Source organism: Theropithecus gelada, chromosome 20 (assembly GCF_003255815.1).
Source record: "Theropithecus gelada isolate Dixy chromosome 20, Tgel_1.0, whole genome shotgun sequence".
NCBI lineage: Eukaryota > Metazoa > Chordata > Mammalia > Primates > Cercopithecidae > Theropithecus > Theropithecus gelada.
This window is the reverse complement of record NC_037688.1, coordinates 36,177,180-36,189,611: the sequence shown is the minus strand read 5'-3', so window position 1 is coordinate 36,189,611 and position 12,432 is coordinate 36,177,180. Positions and strand designations below refer to the sequence as shown.

At 44.3% G+C, this 12,432-nt stretch overlaps 1 protein-coding gene across 3 annotated transcripts in view; it reads right to left on the bottom strand.

Annotated features, from left to right (window-relative positions):
* Positions 1–12,432, bottom strand: part of WWOX (WW domain containing oxidoreductase) — a 1,119,552-nt gene that overhangs the window by 705,847 nt on the left and 401,273 nt on the right. The gene's annotated exons all lie outside the window — the stretch shown is intronic.

The following is a 12,432-nucleotide window of genomic DNA, read 5'->3' as shown; positions in this document are numbered from 1 at the left end:
AATTGAATAACCTTGTCATTGTCCCGTCCTGTTCTACATGAGGGGAGGGCCTCACCACACACTGGAAACAGTGTCCACTGTGCAAGGGCAGACAGGTATGTATGCACACACATGTGTCTACACATGCACACCTTTAACAGGAGATCCTGCTGGCAAAATCTGGTTATTTGCCTAGAGAGGATACTTTTGAACAGCCAGCCAATACATGCTGCAGATGTAACAGCAGAAGATAATTAAATATCTGCGTTCCTGAAAGGAGTTGGTGGGTTTGACAGAGACAAAGGAGAGACAGGAAACAGTTATCACCCCATCTGACAAGCGCACCCTAGCCACCAGATCAGCCCTGTGGAGAGACATCGGCTGCAGGCACAGTGCTCAGATCTGCAGACCACAGCAGCCTCCCAGCATTCATGCTCTGCTTCCCAATTCTTTCTCCACGACCACCAGCTTTTCTTCTGTTGCTTTGAAATGGAGGGCACGGTCAGCTTTCAATGACTTACCAGAAATGAGCAACATCATTGCGCTCTGAATCATTTGCTGTCATTTGTGAGGCAAAACCTGGTTTGAGAAATAAAACCTAAGAATAGGGACTGGGTGTGAGGTCTAGAGAACACAGAGACACCCCGATGTCAAGGCCAGGTTGGCCAACCATGTTCTGCAGAGCAAGTAGCTACGTCTTGCAGCTAGATGGCTGTGTTGTTTTTGCTTACGGGCATCCAATCTTTTGGGCTACACTGGAAGAAGAATGGTCTCGGGCCACAAATAAAATACACTAACACTAACAATAGCTGATGAGCATCAAAAAAAAAAAAATGTCGGGCACAGTGGCTCACGCCTATAATCGCAGCACTCTGGGCAGCTGAGGCAGGAGGATCACCTGAGGTCAGGAGTTCAAGACCAGCCTGGCCAACATGGTGAAACCCTGTCTCTACTAAAAAAAAATGCAAAATTTAGCAAAGCTTGGTGGCAGGCACCTGTAATCTCAGATACTAGCAAGGCTGAGACAGGGAGAATTGCTTGAACCTGGGAGGCAGAGGAGGCAGTGAGCTCAAATCATGCCACTACACTCCAGCCTGGGTGACAGAGCAAGACTCTGTCTCTCTCTCACTGACACACACACACACACACAAAACCAAAAAACAAAAAACACCACAGTACACGTATAAAAGGGCCGTGCATAAATCTGATGTTCTAAGTAAGTTTATGAATATGTACTGGGCCACATTCAAAGCTGTGCTGGCCCACATGCGACCCATGGGCCATGGTATGGACAAGCTTGTCTGAACAGGTGCAAATTCAGAGGATTTTTCACGCCTTATTAATCAAGGCGGGATGCAGAGAATGGCTCTGTACTCAGCACACAGCACAGTAAGGCTGTGTTTCCTCCTCTACCATATTAGAATTCAAACATATCCTCAATAGGTAAGAACGCACGCCAAGAGGTGCAATGCTTATCTGGCTGGAGACGGCACCCAGGCATTTCTCAAAGGATGTCGAGTGTGGGGGTGATATGTGTGTGACATTGATGTTGCGTGCCTGTTGACTCATGGATAAGATGCCTTATATAACATGCGGTAGGCCTCTCTGCATATATTTTCAAAATATAAAAACACAGACAGCTTTTTATGGACCAACCGGACTAGAAGTATTCTAAAGTGTTCCCTGGAAACGCCAGAGCTGTAAAATAACTGAGATATAAACTAGAATATTCTATCACTTGTCAGTAGCATTGTTTGTTTCCTTTCGACTTTTTATTTTTATCCCAAGGGTCAGTTGCTTAAAATAAGCATTGATGTTGCCTAGGCACAATTTACATTTTCAATGTGAAATCTCATCTATGGTTCTTGGCTGGGGAAAAAAATCTTATTTATGTTTATGTATTACTGCTAATCTTGTCTTTAAAAATAGTCAACACTCAGAAATTACTCACGTTCTATCTCAATAGAATCCTGATTCTTTTCATTTGTTCTCTGTTGGCTGAATCAATACAAGAACACTAGCAAAGTCTATCACTTCATTTGGGATGATGTTGTTCTTGCTAGAAAGATCTGGCTTCTCTAGGGTTTATGACAACAGCACAGATTAGAAGGGACCCTGGGGCTGGGCACCGTGGCTCACGCCTGTGATCCCAGCACCTTGGGCAGCCGAGGTGGGAGGATCACTTGAGGTCAGGAGTTTGAGACCAATCTGGCCAACATGGTAAAACCCCGTCTCTACTAAAAATACAAAAAATTAGCCAGGCTTGGGGCCAGTGCCTGTAGTTCCAGCTACTCCGGAGGCTGAGGCAAGAGAATCACTTGAACCCGGAGCCAGACGCTGCAGTGAGTATAGTGAGATTGTTCCACTGCACTCCAGCCTGGAGGACAGAGTGAGACCATCTAAAAAAAAAAAAAAAAAGGAACAGACCTTGAGCCTGAAAAGAACTCAAAGCATAGCAATGACCAGACCTTGGGTAGGTAATAATTAATCACCACAGAACTTTGAACAGCCTCCACTCCAAAGCTCTTTCCACTTGGGGAATTCTGTGTCCCTGCTTCCGGAAAAGGAGGGTGCGGTCTCACCGGGCCATAAACACGCAAGTGGGCAGGGCAGTCTTGGAAACTGTGAATATACCTGCTGGGGGTGGAGGGGATCCAAAGAATGCTCAGGCTCTTTCATTTTTCTTTCTTTCTTGGGTAAAAATGACATGTTATAAGCACTCGAGCTCTACTCTTCATTTTTATAGAGTGGCTAAGTCACTGACCAGATGCGTTTCCGAGGCAAAAGCCATATAGAATGTCAGCGTGCACCAAGAACACGCTTGGGCTCTTGGCCAGGAGAACATAGCCTGTGTGTCCACAGGGAGAACGAAGAGGCCAAGTTATGTTTGGAGGGGTGCCTCCTCTTTCTGATGTAGTCTTTTCACGTCCACAGAAGCCACTACCCAACAAGTCGAAGCCTGTCCTCTCCTTCTCTAGGCAGCCCCTGCTGGCCAAGCGAGGAGCTCTTGGGCACCGACCAACCCGATACTCGACAGAAGGTCCAGGAGAGCAAGGGTCTGGAAGGGGCTGACCGGGGATGGCGTTGTCTTCTTGCCGGATCATTTCTCTCCTCTGGCGTTCAGCCAAGGAAATGCGGTTTGCAGAGCCAACCGGGTCCTTCTCTCTCCAAATCACATTGCTCATGATTAGGGAGAGAAAGGCCGAATCTTCCTCCATGGCCCTGGAGTCCTCTCCACCCACTCTCTCTACAAAATCAGATCATCTGGGTCATTTTTAAAGCGTCGTACATGGGCCAGCTGGAACTGGTTGCCTCTTCCTGGCCAAACGCTTGGGGTTTCTTCCAGCCTTAAGCCTGCGTGCTCCCTGCGCTAGCGAGAGCCGAGAGGCATGGCCAGTACTGGGAACGAGGGTGTTGCTAGCCAGACTTCCCAGTAACTTCCTGAGTTTGGAACAAGCCAGAAGCCTGATTTTTTGGTGAGGCCGGCTGGCCCCAAGAGGTAGGGCACTGGGCGCTGTAGCCCAGCAGCTCTCTGGAGCCCAGCAGGGTCTAGGTATCCAGTGCTGGAACAGTCTCCCTTGGCTGCCCAGGCCAAATCTAGGTACGAAGCCTTAAAAAAGGAAGATGATTATCAGGGAGAAACAGATTGGCTTTCTCCAGTCTCTTCCATCTCAGGGTGTCCTGAGCCCCACTGAGAGGGCCTGGTGGACCCTCACTTTATTCTAGAAACTAGGCTAGTTAAAGAAGGCATTGTCAAGCCAGAAGCTGCCTCGGACTCTTGGCAAGTGTGTTAACTCAGTATGAAATAATATAAACAGAAAAGAACAATATTCTCTGTTTTCTCACTCCAGGCATTTTAGAGGCTGAGAATTGGAATTCATTTGGGATGGGCCACAGCTTTCAAAAATAAGTTCTGTGTATTTAAAAGATCTTTAGATTTGAAGTTCTGAAGAGTGGGGGCTGTCTGGTGTGAACGCTCTAAACCCGATTGTGCTTCGGCGGCTCAGAAAAATTCAGGAACAATAATGGCCCTTAGTGGAGGAGAAGGAACTGTGTGAAATACACCATTTATCTCCTTTCGTGCACAAAGCCATATAAGCATATACAAAAACATATGCATATATACATTCTTCTCCTGGGAGCCCTGCAACGCTTCCCAGTCATTACTCATATTAATTAATGTGGGTTAGGTTTCTAAACTGCTCAGATTAAGAACTCGAGATGTTCTAGAAAGTAAATAATCCAGCTGTTGCCTACCACAGAGAGCCCTGAGCATGAACGCATAAGCTCTGGATTTGGCCTGCAAACGGGGAGGCTTCGTGCGTCCGTGGCGTGGTTCCAAGCCCCATGACCAGCCTCACTTTTGCAATTGAGAAACTGGAATTAATTCTCCCATCCTCCCCGATGCACAGAAATGTATTCAGGATAAACCGAGTCATATTTCATAAGTTCTGGGTGCTAAAGGGGAAAAAAAGATAGTATTACAAAGACACTGGCACCACGACACCCACTTCTGGAATGAGCCAGTCTGCTGAGCATTTACAAAACAAAATAGCAATGTATTTTCTATGCCATAGCAACCCTGGAAGAAAACTACGAAGTGGAAACCCTGGAAAATTTGTACGAGGGTTCTTAAAAATCTGAGATGGACAAAACGCATTCCGAGAGATCAACCTTGCTAATAAATGTTGGTTCATAACAATGTAATCTACGTATGTGAATCTCAGAAAGTACCTTTCTCATGGGAATTTCTTTAAGAAAAGCAATCTTCTTTAGTTTACTGTTTTTAAACCTGTTCCCCCTTCAGGGATACTTTACCTCTAGACTTGCCAAAGAGCCATTTCCTAATACATCCTAGAGAATATATGATTTCATTTTTCCACAGATGCATTTCTACACACCTGGTATTTCGGTTATTTATTAACCATGCCTAGTTTTGTGGTTTCTAGCTTTATATCTTTAAAGTCATTAAAACTTAATAGGAGAATTAATCATAAAAGAAATCTATCAAACACAGTTGCCACGCACTTTTTTCCCCCTGACTGACATCTTTAAAATGTATTTGAATGTTATTTATTTCATCACACCCAGGGAATAAAAAAAAACATAACTTGCAGCTTCCAAGTTCAGAGAAAGCATAAAAATGTGATTTACTATTTATTGTACACTTAGGCACATGCATATTATATATTGCATGTTAATCTTCAACTGGCTAAGTTTAGCAAATTTGACAACACTACTGTTTGCTAGTGAGGAAAAAGAATCGACATCTGTTCTCTTCCAGATATGATTCCTTCTTGGAAGGAATCAGAAATACTCGCAGTCCTATTTTCTGGGTAAACTGATAGAACGCAGGCTGTATAAACGGACAGTCAAACCACAATGCCCCCTGGTGGTGAAATCATTCATATACACATGTAAGTGTTTCTGCACCTCGAGAACATTTTTAAGAAGAAATCTTATTTTTAATGGTGTGGAAATCTTCTTTCAGTTTAAAAAATGCAAAGACAAAGATCGTGGCACATCAATTGTGCTTTTAAAGAGAAAATAAAGAATCGCTTTGCTGTCAGTAAAATTAAAGATGCTTTTAGTTTATCAAAATCACCATGATCAAATTTTTTTTTTTTAACAATAAGGAATTATATTTAAATTCCACACTGAAGACCTGGAGTATGGTGGGGGGGAGGGGGGATATAGGAATTTCAGCATATGTATTATTTAAACTAAATTTACAAAAGTGGAACAGTTGAAAGGTACTTACAGGTAGACCTGAGGGTCTGTTAGCTTATTTTCAGTTCAGTGAAAAGGAAATGAGAGCAGATTCCAGATTTTACCAGCGGATGGAGGACTCCATCTTCCCATCATGCTCTCAGCATGCACCTCTGATAAGCAGCTTAAAGGGAATTTCCTGGGGTCAGACATAAATAGAGATTCTCAGGTTCTCTTAATCCAGACACACATTGCTTGCGAGTTAGGCCTCATAAATCTCAAAAACAGTCAGCAACACATGAAAGGCAATGTTGTTAGAAGGCTCAAATACATTAAATGGGAACGTTTGAAACGTGGACTCATTAATCATACAAACACTGCTGAAAGTGCGCAGTAATCAAAGAACACAGTACCTTTCTTTCTCAGAAAGCATCTCATTTCGCTCCTTGCTATCGCTGGAAGCAGGGAGGCCCAGAATAGAAAAGGCCATTGCCTTCCTTCTTCACCTACGGAGCAGCTCAGCCATTAATAGTTACGAGTCATACTGTAAGTAGAGCATGAAAAAAATCACCAACATATCCCGGTCACCTTTTCAAGATCTGCCGGCCTTGGCAATGACTTTTTTCTGACGCAAAACGTTTCAAGACACTTGCCCAATGTCATAGACATCACTGCCAAGACATGTCATCAAAGGATACTGGAATGAAAACAAAAGTCCCCGCTGAAACTTGTGGACAACACAGATGCTCACGGCAGCATTATTCGTAATAGACACAAAATCCATGAACTAATGAATGGATACCCAAAATGTGGTATATCCATACAATGGAGTATTACTTAGCCACAAAAAGAAATGAAGAACTGGTAGATGCTGTCACAGGGATAAACTTTCCAAACAGGATGCTAAGAGGAAAACCAGACATAAAAGACCACTAACATACCATTCTATTGATATGAGGTGTCCAGAATAGGGAAATCCATAGAAACAGCAAGTAGATTGGTTAGTGGTTGCCAGGAGCTGAAGAGAGGAGGTATTTGGGGTAATGACTAAGGGATATTTTCTTGGGTTCATGGAAATGTTCTAAAATTGATTGTGATGGTAGATGCAAACTCTGAATACACTAAAAGCCACTGAATTGTACACTTGAAGCAGATGAATTATATGGTAGGCATATTATATATCAATGAAACTGTTAAAGAAAATGAAAAGGACATTGGAGGGCTAAGGGCAGATAGGCCCTGCCAAGCTCCAATAGGTGTGTCCCTGGGAGGGAGGACAAGTATAAGAAGAGAATAGTGTTAGCATTCAGAGAAGTTGGCTAAAACCCTGAGTCAGGCTAGGATACCAGTCTTACTTTTGCAAAGGGGATGGGACTCAGGTCCATGCCCCCCCAGAAACCTTCTACGTTAACTCTGAGAGGAAGTATCTGTTTCCCCAGAACTGAAATCTGATGATGGGCAGGTGGGATCACAGTGGTTTTCACCTTTCATTGCCACCCCAACCCCACCACAACATCCTTCCCCACCACGGATCCTGATTTCACTAACCCAGGTCATGGCTAGTTTAACGTAACTTCTCAGATTCCAGCAGTTTGAGAGGACGAGGTGGGTGGATCACTTCAGGTCAGGAGTTCGAGACCAGCCTGGCCAACATGGTGAAACTCAGTCTCTACTAAAAGTACAAAAATTACCTGGGCAGGTGGTGGGCACCTGTAATCCCAGCTACTTGGGAGGCTGAGGCAGGAGAATCGTTTGAACCCAGGAGGTGGAGGCTGCATGCAGTGAGCCAAGATCCCACCATTACACCCCAGCCTGTGCAACAGAGCAAGACTCCATGTGAAGGGAAGGGGAAGGGGAAGGGGAAGAGGAAGGGGAAGGGGAAGGGGAAGGGGATGGGGAAGGAAGCAGAGAGGAGAAGAGAGAAGAGAGAAGGGAAGAGAGAAAAGGGAAAAGGAAAAAGAAGAAGAGAAAAAGAGGAAAAAAAAAAAACTTCTCAGGTGGTTACATACAGCCCAAGGTGAGGAGTACAGTTTGAAAGAGAGCCAGCAAACAGGTCAGAACTCTAAAGAAAAGCTGGGTGAGCTATTTTGCAGGCTGTCTCCATTTCTTACACCTTCACAGATACCTGGTTGCTGTTGCCGCTGGCTAGAGGAGGTCATCTTGAGCTCTTGAAAATCTGAAGATTTTCACAAAGAATGCCAAAATGTTTACACAAACAAAGATATCTGAACCAAGGGGTCTGTTTTTATTGTTTTTTTAGTTTTTTTACAACAGGCAGGTGCTGCTCCAAACAAGTTTTTCAAAAAACAAAACAAAACAAAACAAAAAAAAAAGAAAGAAAGAAAACACGAATTGCAGTGAGGGTATTTATGTTCCAGGTTCAGAAATTTGTGGGCATTAACTGAGAACTGGAATCCCTACCATTCCGCTGACCCTCTGTCCTGCCCAACATTCTTCACTGTTGAATGCCTGAGAATGATAGCCTCCTCCACCTGCACCCCACCAAGGCAAAACGTATTTCCCTGGCTGGGTTTTAAGCCAAGCTAAACACCAGCAAACCTAAGCGTGGTACCTGCATTACTTTGCTGTCCAGAGAAAGAGACACACTGGCTTTGAATTCTTTCTTTTGGAACTTCTTTGAGCCAGAAAATATCAACTCCTACCAGGCCCAGCACAGGCGCTGCTGTACGTGCTCTCTGGGCCTGTACTGATCAATGACAATTTTGGAAAACACTGCCTGAATAATTCATCATAGAAAAAAGCTTTTGAATTAAATGATATTACTGGGCCTTCCAGCACAAATATACACGTGTTCCCGAAAAGCTAGTCCAGCTGGAAGACTGCTTGGAATAACCAAGATGATACCCAAGCTGAGCCCCCATTTTATAAATTGTAATGAGTCATCTACCTACCTTACCCTCAGTCATAGGAAAATGCTGTCGGAGCCTCAGCCAGGTGTTCCAGCAGCATGCACCTGGCACATCTTGCTATAGCTTGTCATGGTGAAATGCTACCATGGTTAACCCAATGTGGCAGTATGCAGCGAACTAAAAACAAACAAACAAACAAAAGTGGAAACAAGATAGACGAAGGGAGAAAGCAAGGAAGGAAAGAAAGAAGAAAAGGAAGAAGGAAGAAAGAAATGCAAAAATGTTGGCTGTATTTTGTGCAGAGTCAAACTGAATGGCAGTGGGAATAATTCAATTTAATCTTGGCAAGTGGAATGGAGACTGAGCACCCACAGCAAATGCCAAGCCGTTCATACCTTCTGTTTTAGTTTAAAGCTCCACCTTTCTCCACGGCACACAGTCACACACACAATTAGTACTGCAGTGACTACAAGCAGTAGCATACCAGGGCTGGCAACACTCTACACCAAAAATCTATCCTTGGTTCAATACGATCTCATGCATTTGCATGGCACATCAAAACCCTCAACATGTGCTTAGAACCTCACTAGTCTGCTTTGCTGTTGTGTTGAGTTGTTTTGTATTTTCCCACAGGCAGAAACCAGGTTTTGACCCCCTTCTTCTCCATCCCTCTACTGCTTTCTTTGAAGACTCAAAATGAGTCTCAGTGAGGCCTCAGAATGGTAAGGAGCATTTGGTACTACTTAATCCTATTTAGGCAAAGCCAGGAATGTCTATTTATAGCACAGTAAAGATGGAATGTAAGGGAGGGGTCCATGGCATGAAATTCAAGGTCTCAGCATCCAGAGACAATGGGACTTCCACTGCCTTGGCCTCGGTTTCTCACAAATGCATTCCATGGATGTATCTGACAGAGGCTGGTGTCAAGTCCTGGGCTGGATACTGGAGCTACAGATTAAAAAAATAAGACATGGTTCTTACCCGTAAGGAGTCAAAGCCTAATAGGGAAGAGAGTCAAACGCACAAACAACTACCAGATGGTACAACTAGCGCTCTACTAAGAGCCGGCAAAGGGGCTCTGGGCCAGGAGGCAGGAAGCCCGTCTACCGCCCGGCATCGTGGACCCAAGAAGACAGATGATGAATGATCTGCTGTCGCTGCCACTCTCCAAAGAACGGAAAATCTCCATGAGTCCCACTTGACCCCTTAGAAAGGTTAGCTACGGTAAAAAGTAAAGAGGTGGGATAGAAGCCAAAAGAAAAATAAGACTACTACAAAGAGGCTTGTGGACAGCCAGGGGTTCTCCCATGGGTTAAACCCATCCAGAAAGCCTGCAGAGGATGTGTGCCGCCCCGCCACCAGGAGCAAGGCCACACGCACAAGAACATCGTAGCTTGCTGCCCTTCTACCACTCCCGTCCCCTCAAGTAAAGCCATCTCACTGAGCTAGGGCCAGCCTGGACACCTTCGAGTGTTAGATATGTATTATCACCACGTAACACGAGGAAACAGAAGGGGCCACATGGCTTTTATACTTAGGAAAATTCAGTTGTAATCAAACTCAGTTACCTATTGACTCAACAAGGATGAAATTACAATAAAACCACTGTTGCCAGAAGCCAAACTATTAAGAAACCTCGTGTACTTAATACATGAAAAGCCTTCAGAAGTATTCCTTGAACCTTCATAATATTCCATCTAAACAAACATTATTGTGTTTATCTCTCAATGCCAACAAAGGAGAGACAACTGAGGAAGCTGCCTATGTATTTAAGGAAAAACAGGCCTGTAACAGTGGCTCTTGCCTGTAATCCTAGAGCTTTGGGAGACAGAGACAGAGAACAGGAATCGGCCTAAATAAATTCCACTGCTCTCCTTTACTGAATTAGTGAAACAATGTCCCTCCTGAATTTTTCTTGCCATGAAAAGCTCCCGATGCTTGTGTGTTGCTAATTACCCTGTAGGCCAAAGGTGTGCAGCCTGTTCTCGGTCTCTATCACCTTCAACTCCCCATCAATAGCCTCACACCTTGTGCTTCTCGGTGGGTAGAGTTTTATCGTAACCTTTGTGAACAGGGCATGCGTGGTCTCGCTCTGTCGCCCAGGCTGGAGTGCAGTGGCCCGATCTCAGCTCACTGCAAGCTCCGCCTCCCGGGTTCCCGCCATTCTCCGGCCTCAGCCTCCCGAGTAGCTGGGACTACAGGCGCCCGCCACCTCGCCCGGCTAGTCTTTTGCATTTTTTAGTTGAGACGGGGTTTCACCGTGTTCGCTAGGATGGTCTCGATCTCCTGACCTCGTGATCCGCCCATCTTGGCCTCCCAAAGTGCTGGGATTACAGGCTTGAGCCACCGCGCCCGGCCAGTGGGTAGAGTTTTATCATAACCTTTGTGAACAGGGCATGTGTGGTTGAGAAAAAGGGCTCCTCCTGAAAACCGTGCCCCTAGTTGAGGAAGGGGTGGGAAGAGACGCGCTTCCTCTACAAACTGTGAAAGCACTGGCGCGAGCCCCGTGAATGAAAGCATGCAATTTATACTGCAATAAGAATAAACCACAAAATACGCTATAAGAAGTCTAATGGCATTATTTTTCTGCTCCTGCTTCATGGTGATAACCCTGATGCTTTCTTAAAAATACCAAATTCCCTTTAAAATGTGGGAATTTTTTTCTTATTAGTCTCAGTAACTCTGGTGTATCACCTGCCATTTATTTGTTTATGATAAAACAACCTCTCATTGTGAAAAACAGCTAAGGGTGACATCTCCAGACCCAGCCACTGTCCCTGCAATGTACTGCTGAGAGTCCACATTTTGGAACTCCAGTCATGAAGAGTGATGAGACCTAATCAAACAAGTATTTCTTCAACACACAATAATGTTAGGTGTTGGAAGGCCCATTTTTACATCAGATTTTTTTTCTTGCATTTAAGTTGTGTGTACATTTTGAATATTAACCGCTTATCAGATGTATGGTTTGCAAATACTTTCTCTCATTCTGGAAGATGCTGCTTCACTCTGTTGATTGTTTCCTTTCTGTACAGAAATTTTTTAGATCGTTGTAATCCCAGTTGTCTATTTTTGCTTTTCCTACCTATGTTTTTGGGTTCATATACAAAAACTCATTGCCCAGACTAATGCCATGGAACTTTTCCCCCTTGTTTTCTTCTAGTAATTTTACACTGTCAGATCTCATGTTTAAGTCTCCAATCCACTTCGAGTTGATTTTTGTATGTCGTGTGAGGTAAGAAAAGAACAAATTCTGATAAAATTGGAGGAAAAGCTAGAATGGGAGCTAGAATGGGAGCAAAAAATGAGCATGTCTTGTAGAACTATTTGGTCCATTTCCATATCTGCATATGCCTTTGAGTCTTTCCAAACACCACCACTCTCAAGCACGAGCAGAGATACACCTAACAGAAGGTCATCTGCTATTTTATGCCAAAGCAAAAGGCATACGATAGAGGGCTTGGGCCTTAGCATCCAGCATCCCCGAAGCTCCCTGCAGAATAACTTCTGACCTCGCCTTCTTCCAAAGTTTCCCATTACTAACATCTGGGCCATAGTTAACTCCCTTGATTTGAGCATTTCATTCTCCTTCTGGGTGGCTTGAGAGGGTGGGAAAGGAGAGACTCAATGAGCAAGGCCATCGATCTTCAACAGTCATTCACTCCTCTCCTTCCATGCACACGGCACAGCAAAAGGTGTTACCATAAAGTTGGAGTGAGCTGTCCATGTCTTGGGGCCTGTTCCTCAATGCGCTTCCCATTTCCCTGGTCACAGCAATTGCAAACTCACAGTAAGAAAGCTAATAATTTGTTTAGTTTTACATAGTGAGTTGTCAGTGATGTTGTCTAAAGGGACTCTTGAAACCACGAGTAAA